Source organism: Sinocyclocheilus rhinocerous, unplaced genomic scaffold, assembly GCF_001515625.1.
Source record: "Sinocyclocheilus rhinocerous isolate Xijiao unplaced genomic scaffold, SAMN03320098_v1.1 scaffold68, whole genome shotgun sequence".
Lineage (NCBI taxonomy): Eukaryota > Metazoa > Chordata > Actinopteri > Cypriniformes > Cyprinidae > Sinocyclocheilus > Sinocyclocheilus rhinocerous.
In genome coordinates this window covers 848,588-858,925 of record NW_015666487.1, presented here as the reverse complement: position 1 = coordinate 858,925, position 10,338 = coordinate 848,588, and the positions used below count along the sequence as shown (strand labels likewise).

Genomic DNA, 10,338 nt, shown 5'->3' with positions numbered 1-10,338 from the left:
TTCGTCGGCCTTGGGAAAGCTAGCGTGTCTCCGACATAGTGATAACACTCGTTGCCTTCTCTAGTGCAGCTCAACCAGGTTTCATCCCATTCATCGATATTTGTGATATCACAAATCCCGGAAAATATGAGTTGCAGTCCAAACGAGTCGTTCGTAGTTTTTGAAAAGTGATTTCTGTTAAATAAAATATCTCCTTTTGAAGTGGACTTTGAGCTTTGTAACTTTGCAGATCTTTTTTATGCTCAAACAGCAACATTACAGACTAACTAAAGATGAAAAAGTGAAAAAGCATAAAAGGACCCCTTTAAGCCTGTTGTTATGCAGTTGCTAACCTTCCCTTTAACCACGCACGCTCTCTCTCTAAACTCTAAAGCCCCGCCCTCCAAAGACACTCTAGCCAATCCCAAAACATAAAATGCAGATTGTGATCTCTCATTGGCTAAAAAGCGCGGGCCATTGTACTTATAGTGAATTCGCGCCCTCTAGTGGATGATCTGAAATCTTCTTCGCCACATTTTCTTATTGAACCGGACCACCTTCCTGAGAATGATTGAGCGCGGGCTAAAGTGATAACATATTAAATTATGCATGACTTCGACTTAATGGTGAGAGAACCATATCCAATGTGAGCATGGCGCGAGGAAGCCTATCTTTGTGATAGATGTCACTTACTGTCACTCACAAAAAGTTACTCACACGCTTGAAGACATTGCCATGAAAACTGATACGCCGTTTCTCGTCAGGCTACTCAACCCAGGTCAAGTGATCACGTAAAAGTGCGGTAATTCTATTTTAGGCCGCTTCTAATAAAAAAGAGGCGGGGACAATGAGGCGGAATTTCCTTCTTGAAGAAGCTTTTTAAGAGTTCACGGCGTGCTGTTGCCATAGAGACACACAGCGAGCACAGAGAGACGCGCTTGGAAACAATGTAACATTTACTTAACATACTGTGGATTTCAGAACCCCAAAACAGGTAAGGGAATCTGATTGTTCTTTGACATTGAATGTAGTCTTGTAAAACGTGTTTATCAGATATACAGCTATATTGTTAACAACTTAAAAATCTCCAAATTAAGGTGCAAAAAAAGACCCCTTAGTAAAATCGGGTCCCCAAATTATCACATGGTCGAAAAAATTGTTTTTATTGAATATTCTTAGAGGAACATTATTTGCATAAAAAGAAATGTGTTTGTTATGAAAAATCATGTAAATATTTAAGTTAAAGGGCATCAGACGCTTGGGTAAGTCGTCACATTTAATAAAATGCTCATAATCAGATTACAGTTACCTTTTATGGATTACATGATTATATACTCACACAATGGAAGTAAATTATTCATAATTATTTTTTCTTTTAAATTTTCCTTTCTAAAGGAACCTGCTTTCAGCCATGTTGAGCCCTACTATTGCACCTTGATTAAAATCTCAAGTGAAATGCATTTAAAACAAAGAAAACTAGGAGGAAAAAACCTACAAATACTACCGTACATTTTTTAGATTTTCAGGTTCATGATGTCATGCACCCTGGCCAAGGGAAGGCTTGAAGTTTTGCAGAACTATCGGCTACTGCAGTGCGTCCAGGATGGAGATAAGCTGTACATAGAGAAATTAATCAGCATGGGTGTTCGTGACCTCATAAATCTCACTGAATCACGCGAGGGGAACGGTGTCCTGCACCTGGCATCGGTGGGCAACAAACCCGACATGCTGGAGTTCCTCATAGCTCAAGGTGCCCGTCCAGACATGCAGGACAGGAGGGGGAGGACACCCCTGATGCTGGCCGCAGACCTCGGATATGACAGGATCGTGTCTCTACTGGCCAAGAACAACGCAGACATGAAACTTGTAGACAAAGAGGGGAAAGGTAATTTTTTATTATTTTAATTTATAATATAGTTTAACTACACACACACACACACACACACATGCACACACACACACACACACACACACACACACACACAAACACAATTAATTAAAAGAAGCTTTGACATTTTACCTACATTTGATTTTGCAACTTAAACTGATCTTCAAATAACACATCCTTCAAAACACTTTGAGCTCACAAATCATCCAAGTACATAAACTAAGCAAACTCAAGACTGCTGATGGGTCGGGTGTTTGCATTATTGATTTTGTGTGTATGATATCCCAGGAAACTGGTCGGACAGCTCTGATGGAGGCCACCAGAGCAGGAGCAATAGATCTTGTGAGAGCCATTCTCAAGAAAGGAGGAAACGTCAATGCCCTGGATAAGAAGCAATTCCATGCAGCTCACTTTGCGGCTGAAAGAGGCTTCTTTGAAGTGAGCATCACTTCTGTTATTGTTTAACAATTATATAAGAGTGATAAAATTTGCTGTTATTGAATGAAACTTTCCTAGCATTTGGCTATAAGCCTACGTATTTCTCCAAGTGATTATCATTACTGCTTTTTTCCAGATCATTATGGTGTTGTCTGCATATGCAGCAGACTTTGGAGTGTTAACATCAGAGGGGGATACATTGCTGCACTTCGCTGCCTCTGGTGGCTACACAGATTGCTGCAGGTTTCTAGCTCAAAGAGGTAAATCAATTTATTTTAAGACAAACAGAATCATTAAACCAGGGGGGAGAATGGCTGCTTATTAATATTTTTTTGAGCAGATTGCTGTAAATTCTCAATGAAAAAAGGATATCAATAGTAAAACAACTGACTTTACCTGAAAACAACACAATAAGGTATAATTCTTAATTTTTTTGTACTTTTACTTTATTTATTCATTTTATTAGGAAAGTTTATTTTCCTTTTATTACATGCACCATATTTATTCACAAACTCTTAATGAGAAGTGCTCATCATAAACCGGCTATTGTCAGCAAAAGAGAAGTTTTAAGGTTCCACTTTGGTTTTCTTCTGAAAATGAAGAAATTAAGTAATTTTACAGTTGTTACTATATTATTTTTCTTAAATACTTGATTTTATATTATTATAATATTTCTTATTTTGTTTAAAAATTATTTAGTAATAATAATAATAATTAAAAATGTGCAACCCTCCCAAACATTAAGAGGGCAATATTTATTAGAAAAATCACAATTAGATTTTTCCCAAATCCTGCAGCATAAAAGCCATACCATAAAAGCAGTCATGCTTCTTGATATGGAACAAGCTGAACTTGATTTGAAATATTATATTTGATGCCTTGAAGATTCAAATTCCTACTTTAGGATGCAATCCCAAACTGAAGAACCAAGAAGGTCTGCTTCCCCGTCAGATCGCTAAGGACTGTGGTCACAAAGCCACTGTCAAAGAGCTTAAGAAGGCTGAACGACTGCATGGAAAGTTCTCAAAAGGAGCAGGTGGCACAAATGAACCATGGGCTCTGACGCTTCACGACTGGTCTCATGAAAATGAGAATGCACTGAGAAGTGCTTTCGAGTCAGCATCAGATGGCTACATGGGAATAGAAATGGTGTCCAGAACGACTTTTGTGTCTGTTCTTCAGGACCTTCACACTCCTCTAAATGATAAACAAATTCATGCTCTTCTGCTTGCTCTCGATAAGAGAAGAGAGGGCTTTATAAATATAAGTGATTTTCTAAAAGGTCTCAAATATCTTCCAAAGACATATGTTATGGCTTCTTATGGGCCTAAGAAGAAGAAGGCAACCAAGGCAGGAAAGACCAAAAAGACTAAGTTCAATGCACCTATGCCCATCTGCACTGTCCCACCTGATTTCATTCATCGGCGTGACGATGGTGGGCCACCGCATTTTATGATTGAAAGTTACCAGCATGCTACAGACACCCACAGATATGACCGGGACCATCGACCAGGACATCCTATCGAAGATGATACGGCATGGTACATCGATGAGCCCGAAAAGATATACATAAATATGAACTACTGTGTTAAAACAGGAGATATTGAGTCTCTCAGGTTGGCACTCAGCCAAAAGATTCCTGTAGATGTGAAAGATCGCTTTTACAAGACACCACTCATGGCTGCATGTGCAAGTGGGAACTACGAAGTGGCAAAGTTCCTTCTTGATAATGGGTAAGTTTAATGTACTTATAAGAATTGACTTAAAAGGATAGCAAGTTCATCCAAAAATGGTGATTACCCCACCCTATTGTCATTCCAAATCTGTATGATTTTTTTTCTTCTGCAGAACATTAAAGAAGATATTTTGAAGAATGTTGGTAACCAAACAGTTTTGGTTCCCATTGACTTAGAAATCAATGGGAAATACAATGGAATTCAATGGGAATCGAAACTGTTTGGTTACCAACATTCTTCAAATTATCTTCTTTAATGTTCTACAGAGGACAGAAGGTCATACAGGTTTGGAATGACATGAGAGTGAGTAAATGATGAAGGAATGACTATCCTTCTAAATTGATAAATTAAAGTATATTTACATTGGCATATGTATATTCGTAAAAATGATATCCAAACCATAATCTCACCGCAGGGCTGATGTGAATGCATGCGATCAGTTCAGCTGGACACCTCTACACCACGCTTGTCATGCAGGACAGCTGGACATCATACAGTTGCTGCTGGAGGCGGGAGCTTCTGTGGACCCGCCCGCCCTCAATGGAGCCACTCCCCTAATGAGAGCCATTGAGAGCTGTAGACCGTCCTGTGTGGAGTACCTCATCAAAGCTGGGGCCAAGGTCAATGCAGCAAATAAGACAGGTACAGTTCCCTTTCTAGCAAAGAACTATTATAATACAACTTCAACATCTTGATAGATCATAAATCTATTCAAGTGTGCAAACCATGAACACCTTTTCTATTTCATAACCATCTCAATGCAGACTGTTTTTACGTCATTCCCACAATGCCACATCATCTTTGCTGGAGGACTCTTATGAACACCCTGATTTACAGTGCATTAAACCTCTGAGATTGATCAACTTTGGCTCTGCTGTCATTTGAGTCAGGAACTTTTAATCTTTTAATTGCAGAGCAAAACTGCTTGGACGTTGCCCACGCTTATGCAGACTTCAGGGTGGTGGATTTGATCCAGACTAAGATTAATACGCTACCCAGACCTAAGGAGAATAAGAAGCCACAGCCTGTCAGAGTCCACCGCAAACTAACACCGGCCTCAACCCCTGGCTCTACAAAAGAAAAGGTAGAACAACTGTACTGTATGTGACTCAACGTATTTATTCGACATATCCACGAGCCAATCAATTCCTGACAAAATCAAGTCCCGCCCTTCATTTTTTCTTCATTGAGAAGCTATTTTACTCAGCTATACATTACAGTATTGAATAAAAACTTAAAACGTAATATGAGACCATGAATAAATATCATTTCCCCTTTCATATAATTTAAAGATTCAAGTTTTTTGGTTTGATTCAATACTACAGTAGTCCTGGACTTTATACAGACACCAATGGCATGGATAAACAGCATCAATGATGCTATTGTATAAATGTGCTATTCATATTTTTTATCCATGATAAATTTATTCTGCCACCAGAAGTGTCTCATAGTAGTGGGTTATCAATATGCATTCTTACGTAGACACATGTTTTTTACATTGGTGTTTTTTCCTTGTTCCCCACATCTGTAATGTGACCTTCGTCCCATTGGTGTTATGGTGCTATAAAAATAAAAAAATATTATTATTATTATTTTTCACTGGATATTTGTAAAGTACTATTCACAGTATTTCTTATTTTAAAATTGCTGTGTCATTTCAAATATAAAATTGAAGCAGCATAAGAGCTGTGATCAAAACCATCTGGTATGGCAAATGAGATGACACAGCAAATGAAAACCCAAGCAAAGAGTAAGTAAATGAGTCCAGACGTGTCACATTTCCCCCCAACAAGGCCTTGGCGACTTCGTGACTTTAGTGTGCACAGGGAAACCCCGCTGAACCTTTGTTGAAAGTCACACCATTGTCAATGTGTCATCACGTCTACTGTGTCTTGATTATGGTGTTGGTGCTTTATCTTCTCAGCAGGGCACCGTTCCCACTCCTACAGCCTCCTCGAACTCAGCAGTCAAGAAAGCAATGAAGAAAGACAGTGTTATCGTGCACAGCACTCAGATCACTTCCGGCAAGCTCAACAAATTGGACATCAGTTTTGTGCCAAGAACGGTAAGCTAGACACCATTCATAGGTATACGCACAGAGAAATGGGCCTTATGAACTAATAATAAAAGGTGTTTTCATGCCAAAACAGTGTGCACATAAATTTCATACTCTTATTCTACTGATCATTCAATTAATCAACATACAGTAGTTATGTCTCCCAGGGTTTCCGCGGGGTCTTAAAAAGTCTTAAATTTTGTTGTATCCAATTTAAGGCCTTAAAAAGTCTTAAATTGTACACAAAAGTCTTAATTTTGATTTCAGGAGGTCTTAAATTTGGGGACGGAAAGACGAGAATTGCGATATGGCTTAATGTAACGATTAAACTTCAAAAGGCTATGATTTTATTAAATAAACACCAGCGCTGCGCGTTTCAGAGTCTGGTGCTGCGCTGATTTGTGTTCAGCTGTTACCGGGGAAACAGTTATACTTTTGCCGTTCTGAAAGCGCCTCCTGCTGGCAGAGAATGAATGTGCATTTTCAATAAGCCTGTTTTATTCAGGACCGCATTTCTAGGACCGTATAGGCTAGTTTTTTTTTTGTTTGTTTATATTAGCAGCTCATACTATTCTATAGCACTTGCTATTCAATTCTGTATATTATTATTTTTAAGGAATTATGTAGTTGTTTAATTGTATACACTTAATTATTGTCCTAACCAACTCCTAACCCTAAACATACCCATTGGTAACCCTCTTGAAATAGTTAACCTAATTTATTTCAATATAGTTTGGATGTTGTTGTGGGGTCTTTTGTGACCTCTTGGATGTGTCGTCACTGTGCTCTTGGGGTAATTTTGGTCGGCATTTGACTAATTTTTTAATTTGTTTGATGATCTGAAACATTAAAGTGTGACAAACATGCAAAAAAATAAGAAATCAGGAAGGGGGCCAACACTTTTTCACACCACTGTATATATATAAAAAAAGCTCTTTCTTTTCTTTCAACTCTTTCTTTTCTTAGAAAGATAGAGTTGTGTCTTTGCGAGACTTGTTCATTAGCCGTAGCGTAGCACTTCAAGTCTGATGTCTGACCCACCTCACAAAGTGCAGTAAATGGTAAAACAATTGTGGTACAAATTAGTGTGTTTATTAGTACATTAATAAATGTAAAATAATTTGAATACAAATACTAGTTTACAACATCCAGCAGCACAGTGAACTGTTTTGCACACCTAAATAGGCTAAATGGAGATTGCTGACATCGCCTCACACACTCAAGTTCACGCCAGCTCTTACATCAAAAATAAGATGGAAAGATAAAAAATGTATAGTTTCCATGGATCTAGTCTTTCCATCTGTTTGTTTGATGTTTGAATCAGGTCTCCTCTGTTGGAATAGAATTTGCTAGGTGGCGCTATCACAAAAAAAATAGGGTCCTAGTAGAAATGCGGTCCTGAAACTGCAGCCTATGGTATCGCAGGAACACAGTATTGGGGTTGTTTTTGTTCAGACCAATGTGAAAATCGCCCCATGTTTTTACCCTGCAAACACACAGAGCTGTAAATGTGAACTGGTGGATCGATAAGAAGAATAATGCTTTTTACAGTCATTTTACAGTTTAATACGTTACTATAGACATTGCCCTACCCCGTTCATATGGTATTAATTTTATTTGTGCAGGTCTTAAAAAGTCTTAAATTTGAGCTTAAAAATCCTGCAGAAACCATGGTCTCCATATAAGGGCTGTACACACACAACACATTACAATCTCTGCAAAAATATATCCTTATACTCGCATACCTTAATTTAAATTTTCAAGACCAATTCTCAAAAACCTTTGAAATACATGGAATACCTGTTATATAGGCCAAAACTACGCATTTTCGGATGCATTTTATGCAGAACCTATCTATCTATCTATCTGTCTGTCTGTCTATCTGTCTGTCTGTCTATCTATCTATGCAGATGAGCAAATTTATTTTCATTGGGCTATGATATTCGTTGTTCTTGCTATTTGTTGTAGACGTGGCAAAATCAGCTGACCACCATTGAGCTGATGGATAGGAAAGAAAGGAGAAGGCAGCGTTTCAGTTTTGAGGTGGACTTTGATGACTTCAAGATGCCATTCAATAAAAACATTCAGAAGAAGTCCGTGGAGTTTGAGCTCACTGACTGAAAGGTGAAGACCTTGTCTTGTTTGAGATCAAAATGCAGAAATATCATTGCTTGCTATAGGAAACACTGTTACTATTATTGCACATTTTTGGGTTATGGATTTGCACAGACCCCACAGAACAGAAGTAATAAACTTTGGCATGTCCTCTTACTTTTTGTTAAGTGATCACACAAACAATTTCCACCTGGCAGATAATAAAATGGACAGGAAATCCCATAAAAACAGGGACCTGAGCCATCTAGACACCAGGGGTCAGATTCCTGACAATTTTCTTAAGGAAGAAGTCAAGAAATTTCTTAAGATAAATTGTAAAAACGTTTGTAAGGATGTTCTTAAATATCTTCTTAAGATCTTCTTAGATGAGCACTTGGCATTTTATATACAGTAGTTGTGCTGAATGCTAATGAAAATTATGTTGTAATTATAAAATTAAAAACTAGGTCCCTATTTAAGTTGATTTTGCAGTTGTTACTGTTTTAAAAATTTGCACAAAGTCAATGCACACATGATACATAATACCTGATCATTGTTTACATTATCAATTATTTTTGTCACTTCGGAGTACTTGTGCACATCCCTAGTAAAAGTAATATGCATTACAAGTAGCTAATGTTATGCTTAATTTAAACAACCCAATAAACACCTTTGGGGATTTAAGACATTTAAGTTTAAGTTGAAGGTTACTTAAAGAGGTTATTTACATTTTTAAAAGTGTATTCTTTTCAGTAATTCTAATTCTTCTAAAATTTGTCTTTAGAACAATCAAGATTAGAACATTGTTAAAAAAAGGTTTATGGGGATGCAAAATATTCTTAACGTATTCTTAAGTTAAAAAATAAGAAGAAAATAATGGTTGCAAAGATTTTATTTATGAAAATGTTTTGTGAATCCTGCCCCAAATTATAATACAGATTTGAGGTCAGCTAGCAACCACTCAGAACATCTTGGCTACCTGATAGCAACACCCTGGCAACCTTCCAAAATGCCTTAGAATCATAGCTTCAAAATGTTCCATGGGCATCAGCACTTTAGTTTAGGTAACATTCTAACATACAGTGTGTTTTATGCTGTAGTTACTCAGGGATTAATACCGCATATCTCACGGCTGTTTCTCTGTCATCTCAGAGAGGGAGGTACGTTAAGTAAGATTGATTATGCGCTTAGGAGAGGCAGAGATGAGAGCTGCTGCCTACGTGCTGGCATGCAGTTTGTCTCCTCCATGTCTCAGCGTCTGTCGGGCATGCTGAGTACAGGCCTTTCACCACAGGCAGCGCTGTGCAAAACCCCTCATGTTGTTTATCTCAGAAAACCCAGCGATTCTATCCATATGCTTTAACAAGAATCGGATACATTAACTGCTGATTAACAATGTCTGGTATAGTTATAGTAGAAATGTGTGATTGAAACTGACTAGTAGAAAGACTTGCAGTTAAATCTGTTTTTATTTTCTATGCTTCACAGATTGAAGTGACGTGCACCAGTTATCGCTGGCCTCGGATTCATTCTGCTACAAGGAAATGCACCACTCACCTGTCCTGTTTATTGCACGGTTCTCTGTTTGGCCATCAGATGGCGCAACAGTGTTTACATGCGAACAGTGTCTGTTTTGGATGGCTGTTCTAATGGCGCTACTGAGGTGGTACTAAAAAAAGTACCAGGTACCAGGTACTGTACACAGTGGAAAACCCCCCAAAAGTGAACCTTACGGAGCCGTACCATGCAGTGGAAAAGCGCCATTAGATCCTCAGGGACTCTTAAGCACAGTACTGCAAAATGGCAGCCCAAAGAATTGTGATTGTTTAGAGTCGACTTTTGAACTCGCTTAAAATATCATGTGATTGAAGTTTCATTCAAAATTTACAGGTACAGAATGTATGTGTTATTAATCGTAGCTGCCATTGTAAGTCTTTTTCCATAAACAGTCTCTCTGATTTATTCCCTGATGTATTCTGTTAGTTTAAAAATCAATAGAAATGTACCACTAATGAGTGAAAAGGATTCTCACAGTGGTCAAGAAATAAATATCCACATTAAACCAACGTAACAACACGTTTACTGTAACTGTAGAGTCAGTAAGCTTTGTTTAAAATGTCAACAGTGGCGTCTGAAAAACAGAGATA

General features: G+C 38.0%; 1 pseudogene; it reads left to right on the top strand.

The window, feature by feature from the left end:
- The first annotated feature begins 1,512 nt into the window (after nucleotides 1–1,512).
- On the top strand, nucleotides 1,513–9,836 carry LOC107732381 (ankyrin repeat and EF-hand domain-containing protein 1-like; annotated as a pseudogene).
- Nucleotides 9,837–10,338: the final 502 nt, after the last annotated feature.